The sequence below is a fragment of the Mesitornis unicolor genome, unplaced genomic scaffold, assembly GCF_000695765.1.
Source record: "Mesitornis unicolor isolate BGI_N332 unplaced genomic scaffold, ASM69576v1 scaffold47906, whole genome shotgun sequence".
NCBI classification, from domain to species: domain Eukaryota; kingdom Metazoa; phylum Chordata; class Aves; order Mesitornithiformes; family Mesitornithidae; genus Mesitornis; species Mesitornis unicolor.
The window spans coordinates 322-16842 of NW_010194171.1; the positions used below are offsets into that span (position 1 = coordinate 322).

Consider the following 16521-nt stretch of genomic DNA (forward strand, 5'->3'; position numbering starts at 1 on the left):
GAAATCCCCCTCCCCTTTTATTTTTGACCGTGACAGCGTGACCTTGGTCTTGAAACAAGGCTGATGCTCAGAAATTCGTAAATGGGGGAAAATATAGATTTAAAATCAATTTTTATTTGTTTAAAAAAGGGGTTTTAGTGGAAGATGGTGTTTCCTCTCTATGAATGCTTTCTGAAATGCTTTTTATTCTTGCATGGTCTCTAAACAAAGCTTTTCTTCCCAAAATCATGTCTTGACCAATTGCCTGGTGCGAACTTCAGCATACTGTGGTCCCTGAAATGAAACGTATTTTTAGGTCTCTACAGATTTATGGCTTTTGCCTGCAGCATTGCATGGGCCATTTGTCATGAGTGAATATAAGCATGTGTGTACATTGCTGAGAGGATGGATCCTTGGCATAGGGCCCTCCTCGCTGTAATTGTCATTCTTTTCTCCATCGTGAGCATTTCTCTTCCAGGGCTGAGCCGGAGCAATTGCAAAATTCACAAAACATGGTTACACAGAGCAGGCCCTCAGCCAAAAGCCAGCATTTTAGCTGCCCTGGTTTTGAGAAGCTGAGCTCCCTCAGTGCCTATTGATCTAATTTTGGCCATAGGTTCTTCAGCTTGCAACATGTTTCCACGTACCCGATTTGCACAATGTTGGCAAAACAGAGTTTTTTGTGGAGTTTTCTGTTTGATTGAAAAACCAGGCTGCTGCGTCTGCCTCTGTGAGAGCCATAACATTCTTAGCCTTACGGTAAATGTCAGCTTCGGAAAACATGGGTGTGCAAATATCAGTCTTCCAAATCCTAGGAGCTAGAAATGAAATCTGACCTCTGAGGATAAGCAAACTAAACTGTTGCAATTAATTCCTTTCTGTTTGTAACCAGAGTCGTTCTTGTAATCTAGTGGGAAATCGCTCAAGTGACAATCAATTTACAGTGTTCGGTTTATACCACTAAATGTTTCAAGGCTGATTTTGTTACATCGGTTGAAAATTAAATAACATTTGAGTTAGAGAACGGTCCTGTTGAAATCGTAGGAGCTCGCATGTTGCTCAAATAAAGAGGGTTTTTGGAGCCTGCTCCTGAGGGTTGCTTTTTGTGGTAAAAAAGTCATTAAGAATGAGCTTTGTTTTTACAGTAACTTCATTCATGCCAACACCACATCTAGTAAATATTTATTCAAGGGATTTAACACCTTTGTTTTTGCTGTTAAGAGATCAAAATGTTGGCATGAAGGCAGACTAAGTAAACATAATCATATGTCCCACTGACTGGCTGTGTTCTAAAATGGTTTTGCCAAAATCCAGAGCGAAATGCCTGTCGTGCTGCAAGATGTGTTTCTTATCAATGCTGTGCTTTCACTGTGTGTGCCTCCTGCGATAGTCCTAACTTTATGCTACTCCTTTTGGGGCGTGTGCACGTGTATCTCGCTGGAAACTGGCAGATACTGACTATATTGATGAACAAGACAGAACTTACTGTACCTTATGTTTATTTTTAATAGGGAGGAATAAGCCAGAACAGGAAATGTACAGCTTTAAAATAAAACTATAGAGCTTCTCTGATTATTTTTCTTGTAGGTAGCAAAACAGAAGACCAGTAGCAAAGTTACTCTAAATGGCTCAAAGTTTCCTCTTTTCACTGAATTTGTAAGCCACAGCCCACATGAGCTTGCAGTGGGGAGGCTGAATGAGCCTTCTCAGACACGTTTTTTTTTTTCCCCTTGGTTTCTTAATATGCGTTTGACTTCTCTTTCTTTCTTTCTAGGGGGAGCTGGAAAAACTAAATCAATCTACAGACGATATCAATCGGAGAGAGACAGAGCTAGAGGTACAGAATTCACCCTTGCATTTTCCTTTTGTGCGTGTTAGATTTTCTGAGTAATGGGGCAGTATTTCTGAGTAGATTCCCTTCTGAATTGTGCTGTCCTGAATGGTAACTAGGCAGCAAGTGTCTGGTGGTGATTTTGTAAAGGTGTGAATTGAGCTAACTGGAACAGAAGGGGAGAAGGTAGAAGGATGCTGACAGTTTAAAAACCCTATGTGGAGAACCCCACCTCTCCATTGCAAACCCTATTTTTAGGTTTTGAAACCAAACTTAGATGAGTTCTGTTTTTACAAGTCACCATTTTGGGTTTGTGTTCTTGTGATTATAGACAGTGAAAGTTCATTTGGTTAAGAAGTCTTCGCCATATAATTACCTGCCGGGATCTCCTCCTTGGTGGCTATTTTTTTTAGCTCGTTAGTTTTGTCTTTTTTGTCATTACTTTTTGAGTGAGGAAAGTAATGAAGGAGAGTTAAAGGAAAAGACTTCCTAGCTGGAGAAAGGTTTTCTTGGACACTTAAAAATCTAGCAGAAATTTCTGAAGAAGTTGTTTCTAAAGCCCCAGATTTGAGCTTCAGCTGCTTGGTAGTTGTTCAGGAAGGATCAGCATTATTGATCCAACAACAAATCAGAACAAACTGTCCTGCTTGTGTGTCTGTGTTTTCCTTTGTTAATTGCAGCACAAAGAAGACAAAGCCAGTGAAAGTGCAAGATGAATATGCTGCTAAAGGAAAACTGGCATAAAAATGCTACTTTACATCCTAAAGAATTTTGATAACGTTACAATATTCTGCATATCATACCAAAACATCCTGAGATTGCAGTGGTGAACATACTCAGAGTACATCTATAGGTTTCTGTTCTGTGTCTTCAGAATGTCAGTTTGATATTTTTTTTTTCCCCTTGTACATGTGTTTTCATGGGATGGTTCCTGGTAGTATTTTAAAATATTGGAGTATCTCTATGCACCAAACAGAATACAGGGTTATGAACTTGATTGGAAACAAAGCACCGTTGTCATAGGGTGGTTATTGTCTTCTCCCTGCTTGTTTGCATTTTCTGTGCTTTGTGGCATGTAGATCATGAATTTATTGGCAAATAATCTTAGTGGAATGGGGGACTATTTGTTATGCAAAATTAAACTATATTTCAGCTGTGAAAACTGTTCAGTGTCACCAGCTTGATTTAGATGTTATGAGTGAGCTTTAAAAATCAGTATGCTAGTCTGCAACTGTACCAATTAAATGGACTTCAGGACTACTTATATACATATATTGAAAAAAATCATTATATATGTATCTTTTCCATCTCCTTATTTCACGCTGAGGTACTGAAATTGAAAGATGGTGCTATGCATAGTTGCCTGGATTTCATTAATCTTGTCATAACCTTGCACTGAGGACATATTATGAAGCAGATAGACTAGTAATAATAATGCAAATGCATACTCATGAAATAAGTCCCAATGCCTTGAGATGGGATTTTACTGCTTGATTAAAATTATTTGGGTGTTTAAGTGTTTGTAGAGCCTGGAGATTTGTAGCTCCTATGTGTGCGACACGTGCTGAGCTTGAAAGGCTGAAAGGCTCCTGGATATATCACTGTAAATAAAAAAGCAGTGTTTCACATTAGCTTGCTCTCAACATTGTTGCTTACCTTACTTAGTTGAAGAGATACTAGATGTCAGATAGTGCAGAGAATGATTATATGATGCTTTCTACCTCTCTGTCATTAAATGTTTACTGCAGACCTGTCTGTAGTACTTACTGTAAGCAGTGTTTGATGGCATTAATTTGAAATATCATCAACAGTGTGCTTTCATGAATGTTTCCTCTTCGTCTTTCACGTGAAAATCTTACTAGATAGAAGCCAGTTTGTGGTATCATGCAACTACATAATTTTTATTCCAGAAAGATTTTAATTACTTTTGATCTGCTTAAATTTTGAGGGCAAATGCAGTCGGATGATGTAAGCAAGGCTTAATCTATATACATGTTGATAAATGCATTTTAAATGGATTTAAGACCTTTCTAGAGGAAAGATACTAAAAAAAACCCCAAAACCCGACACTGGTGGTTAGAAGAAAATCCCTGCATTCATACCGTAGACAAGAAAAGAAAGCTTTGCCAAGCAGCCTGATGGACTAAATCCAAAGTTTGGAAGGGGGAGTTGAGAACTGGGATCAGTCTGCTTCAAAGACTTCCAAAACCCTTGAAAGCTGCTGAAAATGTGGGCTTCTGGGAGAGCCACGCTGACTTTGCCTTTGAAGATTTGCTATTTTGGCTGTTATTCACTGCTTTGGGTCCCTCTTCTATCCCTGCCTAGTTTGTGGTGTTGCTGCTATTGCACGATACTTCATTAGAAGAAAGACGTGGATTTATTTTTCTTAACCAAACAATGGAGTTATATTTATCCTATTATTCTATTATTATTTTCTTAATCTTTTCAATATCTGACCATAGTTGACTTAAATGGGAACACAGGTGGTATCATTAGGTTATTTACAGCACAAGACACTGATTGCCAGCATCCTGTAGCATTACTTTGTGGTCCATACATTTCCACTGTTGATTTCCCCCCTCCCCCCCAGAATAATCTGGAAAAGCAAGTGGAGCGTTTGAGTAGAAAGTATATTTCTTTTGAAGGAAGTTCAGAAAAAGACAGGCCTGTTTTTGTGACTTGATGTACTCTCTGATAAGCAGGAAGAGTAACCTTGTGGCATCTAAGTACTGTGAGTCTGTTCTGGACTTCCTGTGGCTCTGAACGGGGGCTGCTGGCTGTCTCCAGTTCCCTGTAACTGGAAAAAAAAGTCTGTAGAATGAAATTAAAGATGCTGCTTTACCCAATGGAGATGCTGTGAGGCTGAAATCAGTAGAGGATTCTAGGATTCTGAGACTGCTCTCTTGGCGTAGCTCCAGATGTATCTGTGTCTGAACAATGTAAATACTGATGTTTGCTGCTCACAGAGGTGATAAAATGGAGAATTCTGTTTTAAGTTAATTGGCTTGCCATTTTTTATTATTATTTTTTTTTAAAGTTCTGCACTCAGACTGCAATGTGATCTGTTTTAAGTTGATCAGTCTGACTTTTTTTTTTTAAAATCTTCTGAAGTAAGTTCTGCTCCCAAGGCACCCCTCTGTGAGGGGTGGATTTACATGTGTGGCATGACTTGAACAGATACATTGCTACGTCTCTTCTTTTACTTGATATAATTACTCAGTTTTTACTCTTTTGACCTATCCTATTAAACTCTGGAGAAGTATCCTGACCTGATGATGCTCACAGCCTGTTCAGGAGCTGCGGAGCTGCTAAAGGGCACTGAGTGGCTGGTAGTTATATGTTGCGTTAATATATTGCCTGTTAATGAATCTTTGATTAGGCTTGATTTAAAATCCATAATGCTGCTCCTACTAAGTGCAACATGGAACATTACTGACACAGCAAAAAGATGGTAAGGGTCCTCTGAGGGATTTAACACTTGGCTTTGCTCACGTCCCTATTTATGTTTGAAGTGTCTGCAAAGAGCTGGGGGAAACATCTTGCTGTGGAGATACAAGAATGTTTTGGCCAAACGCGAGTTAGAGTGGCGCCTTGCTATTTGAGCTTTTTTCCTGTTTATTGAAAGTGCATCTCTATCTGAACTCACAGCAGGGGTTGCAGATGTACTTAACAAATGTGCATGACCTGCCTGTCCAGCTAACTCATACGCATCTTTGACCAGCTCCTGCAAGTACAATTTGGAAGTAAAAAATTCACCCAGGGACCCTCCGGCAGTGTTGTGGGGAGGGGGAATACAGCACATACCATTAAAATGACCACTGGCATCCCAGCTATCCCAAATGTGGTTTTTATTAGAGAGAGTTTTTGTGTTGCTGGAGCTACGAAGGAGCTTGCCAATGTTTATTAAGGGGAGATGACTGCACATGAAAACCAGAGCCGAACAATGCTGCTCTCTGCCATGCTTGTTATTAGTGGGGCCTGGTTAGGATCCTTCTTGTATGCTTTCCTAGATCCTCTAGTCCTGGTCTAGTCCTAAGATCTTGTGTTACTTTTAGTCCTGGGTTTATCCTGAAGGTCACCCTGGGTTGGTGTTGAATAGAGTCAGAGGAAAGGGGTGTATCAGCTGTGGTGCTCTTTCACTTGTGAGACTTGTCAGCATTTGAAGCCCTCTCACAGAAGGGGAAGGGCTATTGTTGCTGCTCCCACATCCTCACTAAAATACTTGGGGTTTGGGTAAAACTCAAGCTTTTGAACCTGTCACACACAAGAATTTTAAGTAAATTTAAAAATGAAATCCTTAATATTTCAAGTTTTAGAAGAATGGCCTGTCAGTGGCAGGAATCTCCTTCTAAGCACGCCTACTTGGCCTGAGGAAACATCTATCTGTAGAAACATCCACCGCCTTATCAGCATCCCTGTGCAGCCTTTTCCAGTGTCCACAAAAGAGTGCACAGATAAAGGAGAAGCAGCTCACTGGCTGCTGCTCCTGCTGGTTTTCGGAGTGCAATAAACACGCATAATGGATTTGTCCACCACTGGCAGGACAAATCTTTCCATGTCTCTTTACAATCTAGTTGTTCCCATAGGAAGTGGCTCCTGCGTGCAGATTGTGTGTCGAGCTGCTTGTTTTCCCTTCTACTTTCATCCATGGATGAGTAAGGAAAGGCTCCTTCCTCTGCTGTGGCTCTGGAAAGAGTTTGTTGCCCAAGTGAGTCAAAGGGCTTTGCTTGAATCACGTTCTTGAAGCAGAGATGGGTTTCTGGCTTAAGGGAGGGAGAAAGGGTTAGCAGAGAAATCTGGTTTGGAAGGAGTACCCAGTGCCTCCCCCTGCCTGCTTTCATCTCTGTTCTTCTAGGATGACTATAAATACCAGTGTAGTTGTAGCCTCAGTCTGTAACTGTCTGCAAGCAGGAGGTTAGAGCGACTTTCAAATACCAATTGTTCTTGGATGGCAAATTAGAAGCTGTGTGCAAAAAAAGACTTTCCTCGATGCTTAAAAATTGAGATGTTACTTAACTACTCCTTTGCACTTCATTTTTAAGGTTTGGTAGTCAGGCTGGTTTACTTGAACTGCTCAGGTACCAAATAGGTGTTAAAAATGTCATTAATTTGTTCGATGTTCTGAGGTAGATTTCTGAGCACATGCGTGTGCACCTGATGTACACATAATTAGGAAACCTACCTGCTTCCTACACTTGAACACTCTTGATACCGATGCTGTTTTAACTTGGAAGTGAGCTTTTGCAGCTGGTAGGTCTCTAGCAGAGGAAAGCAGGTGTGGATACTGCCTGCCTCTTGGAAATAGATGAAGCCTTCTCTGTCAGCAATTAAATTTCCCCTGCACCTCCCAGGCTGCTTTAATGGGTTTTGTTGGAGGTTCTGCCCACCAAATTGGCAGAAAAGTCATAGGACAACCTTTGCAAATGAAATTTAGATGTGCTTGGTACTAAAATGCTTGGTACATGGTTGATGTGTTAAGTTCCTTTTAAAAAGAGAATTGTTTTGAGAATACACACTTCATTTGATGGGCAGAAATAGTTATTTGCCTGTCATCTGGCACCTAACACCAGCTCATCACCATCACTCATGAGAAAGGATAAAGCATGACTGTTTTTCTCCAACAGGTGTAGTGCAAAATTGTATTTTAGTTCCTTTCTACAGTTGAGGGTGTGTCTCTAAAATGCTGCTGTATCAATGGCCTGTGGTCACCTGTGGTCCCTCTTTTGCTGCCTTAGATAGTTGCCCAACAGCAAGTTATTGGAAACAGAGTCTGCTTTTAATCGTGAACTATTGCAGCAAAAGCATATATGGGCTAGAAGTCTGGCATGCTCTCTAAAACTGTGCTTGTGAAATCTGAGGATTTGAGAGAAAAGTGCTGAGCATTTCCAGGAAGAAAGTTAGTGGGAGTGAAGCTCTTGCAGCCATAGAACAAGATGCTGAAAAGTAACCTGCAGCACTGAGAGCTGTGCTTGCTGGAGGATGTGTATGACAAACAGGTACTGAAAGTCTAGGTATTAAGACCATAACTTAAGGAAGAAGTTTCGACTGCTATTTTTCTTGTTCACCATGTGACACACATTGAGGTTAAAGTGCCTTAATCGGCTTTTGTCCAGCTTTAAAAGGGTTTATCATCATCTCATTTGAACAAATAGGAGGGAGAAAATGTTGAAAGTGTTAGGCAGTCAGCTTTAAATATCAACTTTCTGTTTGCAAAATCAGTAATAAGGTGTTCTTAAAAATTATCATAGAAGATTATGACCGAGCAGAGGGGGAAATGTACTTTTAAAATGTTGCTTGAGATGTCATTTGTCCATTGCATTGCTTCTGTTACAGTTTATGTGGTCTGTGTATGTATTTACTACAGTGATGAGGAACAAACCCATGTGTTTTTTTCCAAAAAAACCCCAGAAATGGTGACTGGAACTCACAGGGTTTATATCTAAGGCTGCATACTTGCTTTGATCAATAAATAGCCTTTCTGCTTGGAAAACATCATCTTTCAATGAGCTGCAACACAGAGACTAAAAATTGAGGACTGTGCTGGAAAAGTTGCATGGTATATGATGCGGTGCCTCAGTTTTGCTCACAGCAGCACGTTGTGGGAATTGTGATCTTTTCCTTTCTCTGCTATCCATGTGTGGTAGATAAAGGTCTGAATGAGGCAAGGATTTGGCAGTTAAATTATAACACTTGTAGGGAGGCACATCACACTGTGGGATTTGATAACTAAGTTGGAGGTGGCGTGGTTGTCTTCCTGACAGGGGCTGGGGTCCGTGGATGAACTGCACTGCTGTGCTGCTCCTCAGCCTCTGAAGTTTTTGATGAGTGTTCTTACAGAAAACACCATTAAGAGGATTGATAGCTTTGAACCACTTAACGTGTGGGTCACGGTGTCTCGCAGACAGTAACGCAGGAAGCTGGCCATAGAGCAGGAGATTAAATTGATTCCCAAGGTATTGCCTTGACCACAGGCCCAACCTTCCCATGAACCACAGATGCACTTTTCGAGTCATATAAGTAGCAAATGCACCAAAATCAGTGCTGCTGGTGCTTCTGACCTCCTCAGTTTGACATAAAGAGTAAAAATAGCTGCTGCACCTGTATTTCTTATTGAGACCTCCCTGGGGGCACCTGCCAGGAGAATTTTGCTCTATCCTAAAGGTGATAACTTTTACAGACATGGCCTGGCTGATGCACTGAGCTGATGCATTGAAAGTGGCTGGATGTTTGAGGAGAGAGCTGTGCCCCTGCTCGTGGGAGATGTTGCTACAGTGCAGGAGAGGGCATGGGTTTGGCATTTTCTCAGAGACCTCAGCATCTTGTTGCTATGTCTGAAAGGAATGACTGGAAACCTTTTTGTAGGGGAACTGATTGCAGCAGAGTACAAGCATCTGCTTATTCTCTCATGCAGAAGGTGGTGGAGCCTGCAGGCTTGTGTTTCTGACAGCCAGGAGCCTGAGAATAAATGTCATTTAGAATACATCATGTGGATGGATGTGACGGGTGTAAAGTTCTGCAGTGTTTGGGTTTCCGTTACTGTTCTTCACTGGGAAAAACGAGGATGATGGGACCAAAATAAAGGCTCAAAATAGGAAGCAGGCATCTTTTGGGGAAAACATAAACTGGAAGTTGACATCAGTGTGTTCTCCAGCTGAAGCTCCCTATCCTGTGTCAGTAGCTGCTGTGTGGAGTGGGGCTGTGCTCCTGGCTAAACACATACTTAAGCATTTACAGGACCTATAACAGTGTCTGTTACAAGCTCAGTTACAGTTTAGTAATATCTGTAGTCTTCATCTGAGTTGGTGGGAGATTCATGGGTACAGAAGTTGGTGTTATCTTGACTGCTCTGTCTTTGAGTGTTTTTTGTTTTGTTTTTCTCTAGGTGGAGCCTACTCCTCTTTTTCCTATTAGATAAGAGTGTACGTAATTGTTACATGAATAAATTTGGGGTAGGTCTCTAAGCAGAGATTTGGTAGCAATAACACAAAGTTGCTGCTGACGGTTGCTTTGTTCCAAGTACTTGTCTTACAAACATAGGAACTGAATTTTTGATGAATCACCACACAGGGCTTTTTTTACTTAGTGAATATACATGTTTCTCTTTAACTATTTGCTTTCCACAATTAGTATTCAGATTTGCAGCTTTCACAAAGGAGGTGGAAAAACAAACCTTCAGGCTCACTCATTTAGAAACAAGTTTTTAATTTTGTTCCTGCATTTGTAGGAAAATAGTATTTTGAGAAATGTAGTTCAGTACTTAACGTTTTTCTTGCAATACAGTCATCATGCTTGCAGTCTTATTTCAGTTGCTTGTGAAACTCCTTTTGAGCAGTGAACCATGTATCGGCCCATACTTTAATTGGAAATATTCAAATTCTTCTCTGTGAGAAAATCACTGACTCGGTACATACTGCTTGAATTATACATTTCAGGCTTTTACTAAAAAATGAGATTATTGACTGGATTTGAGTTAATAAAATAATAAATTAATGTGCTTTTAATTCTCCATTTTTGACCTTGTTACCTGTTTGAATACTTCCTTAGAATAAATTGGAGTACCTTAAGAATCTAAAGCTATTTTCATTGGATTAAAATATCACTGACACTGGTTAAGGCTTTAAATAACACTAAAAAGGAAGTAAGGAAGCTTTTAGTGAAGTATGTTGCTTTTCCTGTAAAAATGAATGTATTATTGCTTTTTTTCCCCCCACTTCTGAGAGCATAATGGTAGGTTCCAATGTATTTTGGTTCTTGCAATGCATAAACAGTTGTGCATTCTAGAAATCCTCAATAATAATTGCAAAAACCTTCTGTATTAGAGCACTTCTTCAAGCCAGCTGCTTCCTGATAATCAAAATGTTGCTGCAGCAGCCTGCGTAAATCCTGCTCTCGAATTAGAATGACGAGGCTTGTTAAGAGCTCACTTGGCCCTTCCTCTTCGTCTCCTTAAATCCTGGGCCAGATTCGAGCCTGAATTTGCATCTCTGCAGTAATTCCACTGATTTAGAATCTGGGTTGGATGCTGAGGTGGAAATCAGGATCACTTTGCCTACTTAAAGGTGTGGAAATTTCAGTGGAGCAAAGAAGGTATTTTGATTGCTTCAGCTAATCATGTAAAGAGGCCGACTGATCCAATTTGGAGGTAGCTGATACTTACTTTTCTTAAATGTAGTAAATAGTAACAATTAAATGTTGATGTCCGTACCCACTGATACAAACCATAGCTGAAAAGATGGGCTTTCTTTGGCTGGCAGTCTTACAGCAAGGACCTGGAAGCTTTTTGCTGCTATTTAAGCAAGTAGGGCGTGTTTATAGAAGGAAAGAGGAGCTGACTTGAAAATAAACCATGTGGAAAGTGTCCAGTTCTTCCTGCAGAAAGCAGATCCTGGCCATCCTCATTCATGTTGTGACATGGTGTCTCTGAGGGGAACAGCGCTAGGGATGGGCCTTGCTAAGGTTTGGCAGGTGCTGGTTCCAATTGATTTGCCAGCCCCTGTTCTAGCATTGTCTAAATGAGATGTCTTTGCCACTGAACTCCCTCTCAGAACTTGTTACGCTGCTGTTTGCCTCCCCACTGAGTCATTCACAAGCCATTCCTCACTGAGAAACCCTGCTAGAGGTGACATCTAGCACAGGCTATTGCAGGCTTTGCATAAAAGCTGTCTCTGGAAGACAAAGATTTGGTGTCCAGGATGCCAGCTTCTGCATGTGGTTCTGGGTTCCTGTTATTACCTCTGCTGAGGAATTCTGGCTTAGTCCAAATGATAGTAACTCTTTCGAATGTATCAGCTGATGTGTGAATCTAAAGAGCAAACTGAAGTCAGAAACAAACAGGTAGAAATAAATGCTAAAGCGCTAATCTGTCTTTGTCCTTTCTTTCCTTTCTGCGACATTTTTAAGGATGCGCGCCAGAAGTTCCGCTCCGTGCTGGTTGAAGCAACAGTAAAACTGGATGAACTGGTAAAGAAGATTGGGAAAGCTGTAGAAGACTCTAAACCTTACTGGGAAGCTCGGAGGGTGGCCAGGCAGGTGAGAACTTTATACCTTGCAAGCTTGTGCTGGCGGTTGGAGAGCACGTGCTGATTGCATTGCTTTCCAGCTATTAATAACATCTTAAGCATCTGCATTTGGCTGACACTGGTCTGTGTCTTGAGTTGCATGTCAGCCGTGTGAATCAATGGCAAAAAAAGTGTTTATTCACAGCCACAGCTGCACATGTTCTTCAGTCCAGAAACAGCTACAGCAGACACAAACTATCAATAGCAAAAGACTAGTTCTGTTCTCCTTTCATTATCAGTGGCCTTTCAGAGCCTGCTCTTTCCTATCAGTGGTTGTAATTGTTTGAAAATACAGTGTAGTCTTCGTGTATCTCCTTTTTCTTCTTAAAGCAAAATGCTCAGCAGCTAAATGGCTGCAACTGGAAGATGCTGGGAAAGAGGCTGATGTGAGGCAGATATGGGGAAACCTGCAGGGTTTGGTCCTGATTAGGTTGTGCTGAAGCAGGCATGTGTTAAAGGTGGCTCTAAAGTGTGTTGGTTTGGGGAGAAACTGAGCTCTGCTTCCTATAGCTGAGCGTTGAGAGTGTGGTGGCTTAGGCAGTGCTTTTGCTTGGTGTCTGTAATGGGTTTTGCTGGCATCTGAGGCTTTTTGATTTTTCCTCAAGGGGAGAGGCTGTTCCTAGGTGCTACTTCTATTTTCTCTCGAGGCAGGGAGAGGCAGAAGTAGAGGTAGAGTTGCCTAGAGCTGCTGCTTCTGTGCTCAGTGGGAAGGATGTGTGGGGTGGCATCCCTGGCTGGGTAGGCAGGATGTGATTGTGTTCAAGGGGAGTGTGAGAGATAGAGTAGCATGTGTGGACTACATGAAAATTACAGAAGGATTTTGTTTGTAAAAATAGATAGAGGATGAGAAGGGTAGCGTAGGTGTATGTCAGAAGGCAGAAAGTGAACTTGCAAGGTAAGAGGAGGAGAGAGAGGAGTGTACATCCTCAGAACGAGGCACAGGAAAGGGAGGCATGAATGCAAGCTTCATCCCTTTGAAGCTGATGAAGCGGGAATTGAGTTGATGGGGATAATGTGTGACTGTGTTGATCCTTTAAATTGCATGGCATTGTTTTGGAGCCATGGTCTCAGGCAGTGGGGATGATGTGTGGGGTTATTAGGCTTTATCCCAGAAAGGTGGCAAATAGGTAAACTCTGCTTCAATGCACAGTGAGTGTGGTATCTACTGCTCATCTGGAACTGCTCCAAAAGCAATCTCTACTCATGGGGCTTTTGGCATGTGCTAGAGATAAATCAGTAGTGACCTAGAGAAAGAGAAGTTAGTACCAAAATAAGATCAAGGAATTGTTTGTATTGTGTTCATTAGTATGTGCAATTCAAAAATTAAAAATCCCCCAAACCCCGCCTCGAGTATCACCTTATACTTCTCTTTCTATAAATAACCATGTATGGCACAGTAGGCATAGAGTTATACTTGGAAAAGTCGATGGTAGGAATGCGTACTCTGCAGTACAAAAACATCAGATGACACTGAAGTTTGTAGCATCAGGCCCTGAGAGCAGTGAACTTTGTCCTCTGTCCTGAAGCTGGCAGCAGATCATGTCCTGAAAAAGAAGTTTTTGTTATTCCTGCGTCTTTGCTGCCCTGAAATCTATTCAGTCCTGCTGGTTCAAAGGTGCTTTGCAAAAGCACTAAAAAAACCAAAACCACTTAAGGTCCTCAGATTTGTGAAACCACTGTTTCAGTATTGGCCTTGTTAGGGAGAACTATACTTTTCTCCTAATCCATTCTGTCATTGGCTAGGTTTCAATGCTATTTATCCCAGATCTGCTGATTTGCTACACACTCAATTTTCTTTTAATTTCTTTATAGCTGCTTTTGTTGTTTTTTTTTGTTGTTGGTTTTTTTTTTTTAAAGTAGGGATTCCCCTTCTACCTGTTCATTTAACTTTTCTTTTTCCATTTTGTGTTACGAAGCCAGTCATGGAACATAGCTCCCTTTTTTGTATCTGCTCAGTAAACAGAGCTGGGATGGTCTCTGGTTTCCCTTTGGCTCTTTATCTAATAGTATCTTGAAATAGGAAACGTGAGTGGAAACCAGGAGATTGGAAAAATTGGTACCAGTCATCAGCAAAGCATCTGCATAAAGAGTTTTGCTAGACTTAATTTAGTCTAGAAAAGTTCCATTTAACTTGGAGCACATTGCTATATTAAAGCAGGGGGAAGGGGTGAATGGGTAAGGAAATATGAAACTGGAGGAATATACTAGAATATTAATATGTTTAGGTGCCAGCCCGCATCTTTCTTTTATACTTCGTTTTGAAAAATTGTAGAGAAATTATGGGAATAGCTTGATATTTTTCCATTCAAATTCATAAAAACATCCAGCCTGTGAAGACTGTCTTCCAACTTCTGTCTTCAGTTATTTTAGAGCCATTAGGCTGCCTCTGAAAACACAGGCGCAAGGTTCTTGATGGTTGAAACAGCTTTAATTGAACAGTAAGGGAAAAACGCATGGCTGTGCTTGTAAGAGAAAAGGAAGTGTAAATTCTCATTTGTTCTCAGTAAAGGGAAGTAAAAATATGACCTATAAATTGAAGTCTTCTGAGAATGAAGAACTGCATAATTAATGACATCTAGTTTGACAGAAATGCAGTTGTCCAGAGTTACTTGCATTTAAGATGTCAGTAGGGCAAGTTGGCTGATGCAAGCTGCATTTAGTCATACCGAGGAGCCTGCTTTCCCTTGGCACAAGCATGATTCTCTTCTGGAAATATCTGTTTCATCTTTTAAGATAAAACCCATTAAAATGGTATGGGGGCGCTGATGTGTGGTCAGCAAAAACCAGGTCTCTGAGTCAAGTACTTGGAGAAGCTTTAGCACCTTGAGCCCTTTTGTCTCCTTACCCTTATCCCCATCTTGTGCAATCCTGTCTTGGCAGAAGGTGGTGAATTCAAAACAAATTAATTCTCCCATGCAAGAGTCCTGTCGCATCTTGTTTGTGTAACGCATGCCAAGAGGATTTCAGTGAGGCCTATCTCAGGGAGAAACTGCGGTAACAGAACAGTGGTCCCTTAGTGTTGGAATTTGAGTGCTTTGCTCTCTGAGGTGGTGACACAGGGAATTGGGATGCTGTCTGTTGGCACCAAAGCAGCAATATCCAGCTTTTGCTGAGGCTGAAGTGAGAGCTGGCTGATATTCTTGCTCCTGCAGGTTTCATGCAACTTCTGCCAAGGCACCTTTGTTGTGATTCCTCATTGGTATACCAGTGGGCCTTTAGTGTTGATTGCAGGGGTACCTTGTTGGTTTGGAGCATTTTGATCCAATTTGGTTATTTAATCAAATTTTAATGTATTTCTGCCGCAAGAACTTCTTTGCATTTAGCATATTCTCTTTTCATGTTATTCTTTAACTTACACCATAGAGCACAGGTTCAGTGGAAGACCTCTGCATGTAGCTGAGGATTGTGTATGAATACAAGCAATGATCATGTTGCAGAAATACAGAAGTCCTATAATCCAGAAGGTGGCCCAGGTTCTAAGTGTTGGGAAGATCAGTCTTCCCATGTCTGTATTATCTTTTTTGGGGAGTTATTTTCCTAGTAATCTGCTTCCCTGGTTATCTAGCTGGAGAATTAGATTTTTCTTGCCCGAAGGTAATGGGGAAGAAGGGTGAAGTTGCCAGGAAACATTAATAATGTAAACAACAGTGTAGGTCTTGAGCCTCTGAGGTAAGGAGTGTCTCAAGCCACTGTTGACTTAGCATTTTGCAGGGCTGGGGCTGGAGAGGGCCTACGCAACAGCGTCCGAGTTGGAGAAGTGTGTTACCTCCTCAGTGACAGCATGCCCTGGGACAGGATGCTGTGCAAAAAGCCTGCGTGGTCCTATTGCATCAATCACTGGGCTGGTAGGAGCTGATTTTGTGCTGCTGCATGACGTAGATAAATTACTTCATCTGTCTCTTGGTTCCCATGTAAAATGGAGCTGTCAAGCTGCTGTGAATTTGAGTTCATTAAGGAAAGTAAAAGCTCTTTGGGGTCATGGGGTGAGAGGTGACTTATCTGTATGTCGTCACTTGTGAACCCAGGGACAAACTAAACAGGACTTGCTTTTCTGCTTTGCTTCTGCTAGGAAAAACAAAAAAATCTGATAAAAACATGTTCTCATGCACCTCCACAAATTAAACAATCCATGCATTTGTAGTGACCCTAACCCGAACAAAAGCCCTGAGAGTCCCCAGTACTGGCTTAGATTGGGAGTGAGTGCAGATGCTTTGCTCAGCTGAGCTTATTTGGGAGGGATGTGGTTTTGCTTTGTGATATTCCTCTTAACCTCTCCCCAACCCTGTGTCATTTAGCTTGTACAGAAGAGTGTCAGAAAACTTGCTTTAGGTGAAAATAGATGAAAGATCTATGCTAGGTCATATCTATACATACCTCTCACTAAGGGACCCATCTGCAGCAAGTGAGAGGAGAGCAATATGTTGAAGGGTATGCATATTTTCTGCTTCCTCTTGGGTTACTCTTCCTGGCTCAGTTTTACAACCAACTCTTCTTTTCATATTGTTGGCATACTTTCTTAAGCAGCATCCTTTTATCTCAAAAGACTCGGAAAACCATGCTGGAATCGCTATGTTCAATGGTTCTTCCCTGCTGAAGTCTGGGCGTACCTAAGGGGAAATGCAATTGACAGACCAAGTAGACTGTGTTCAGCAG

General features: G+C 41.3%; 1 protein-coding gene across 1 annotated transcript in view; it reads left to right on the plus strand.

Moving 5' to 3' along the window:
- Positions 1 to 1745: 1745 nt before the first annotated feature.
- The window catches only part of SH3BP5 (SH3-domain binding protein 5 (BTK-associated)), a 44496-nt gene continuing 29720 nt past the window's right edge, over positions 1746 to 16521 (plus strand). The window contains exons 1-2 of the mRNA XM_010187696.1: positions 1746 to 1816; positions 11711 to 11839. The gene's annotated coding sequence lies outside the window, so the exon portion shown is untranslated. The remainder of the gene's footprint in view (positions 1817 to 11710; positions 11840 to 16521) is intronic.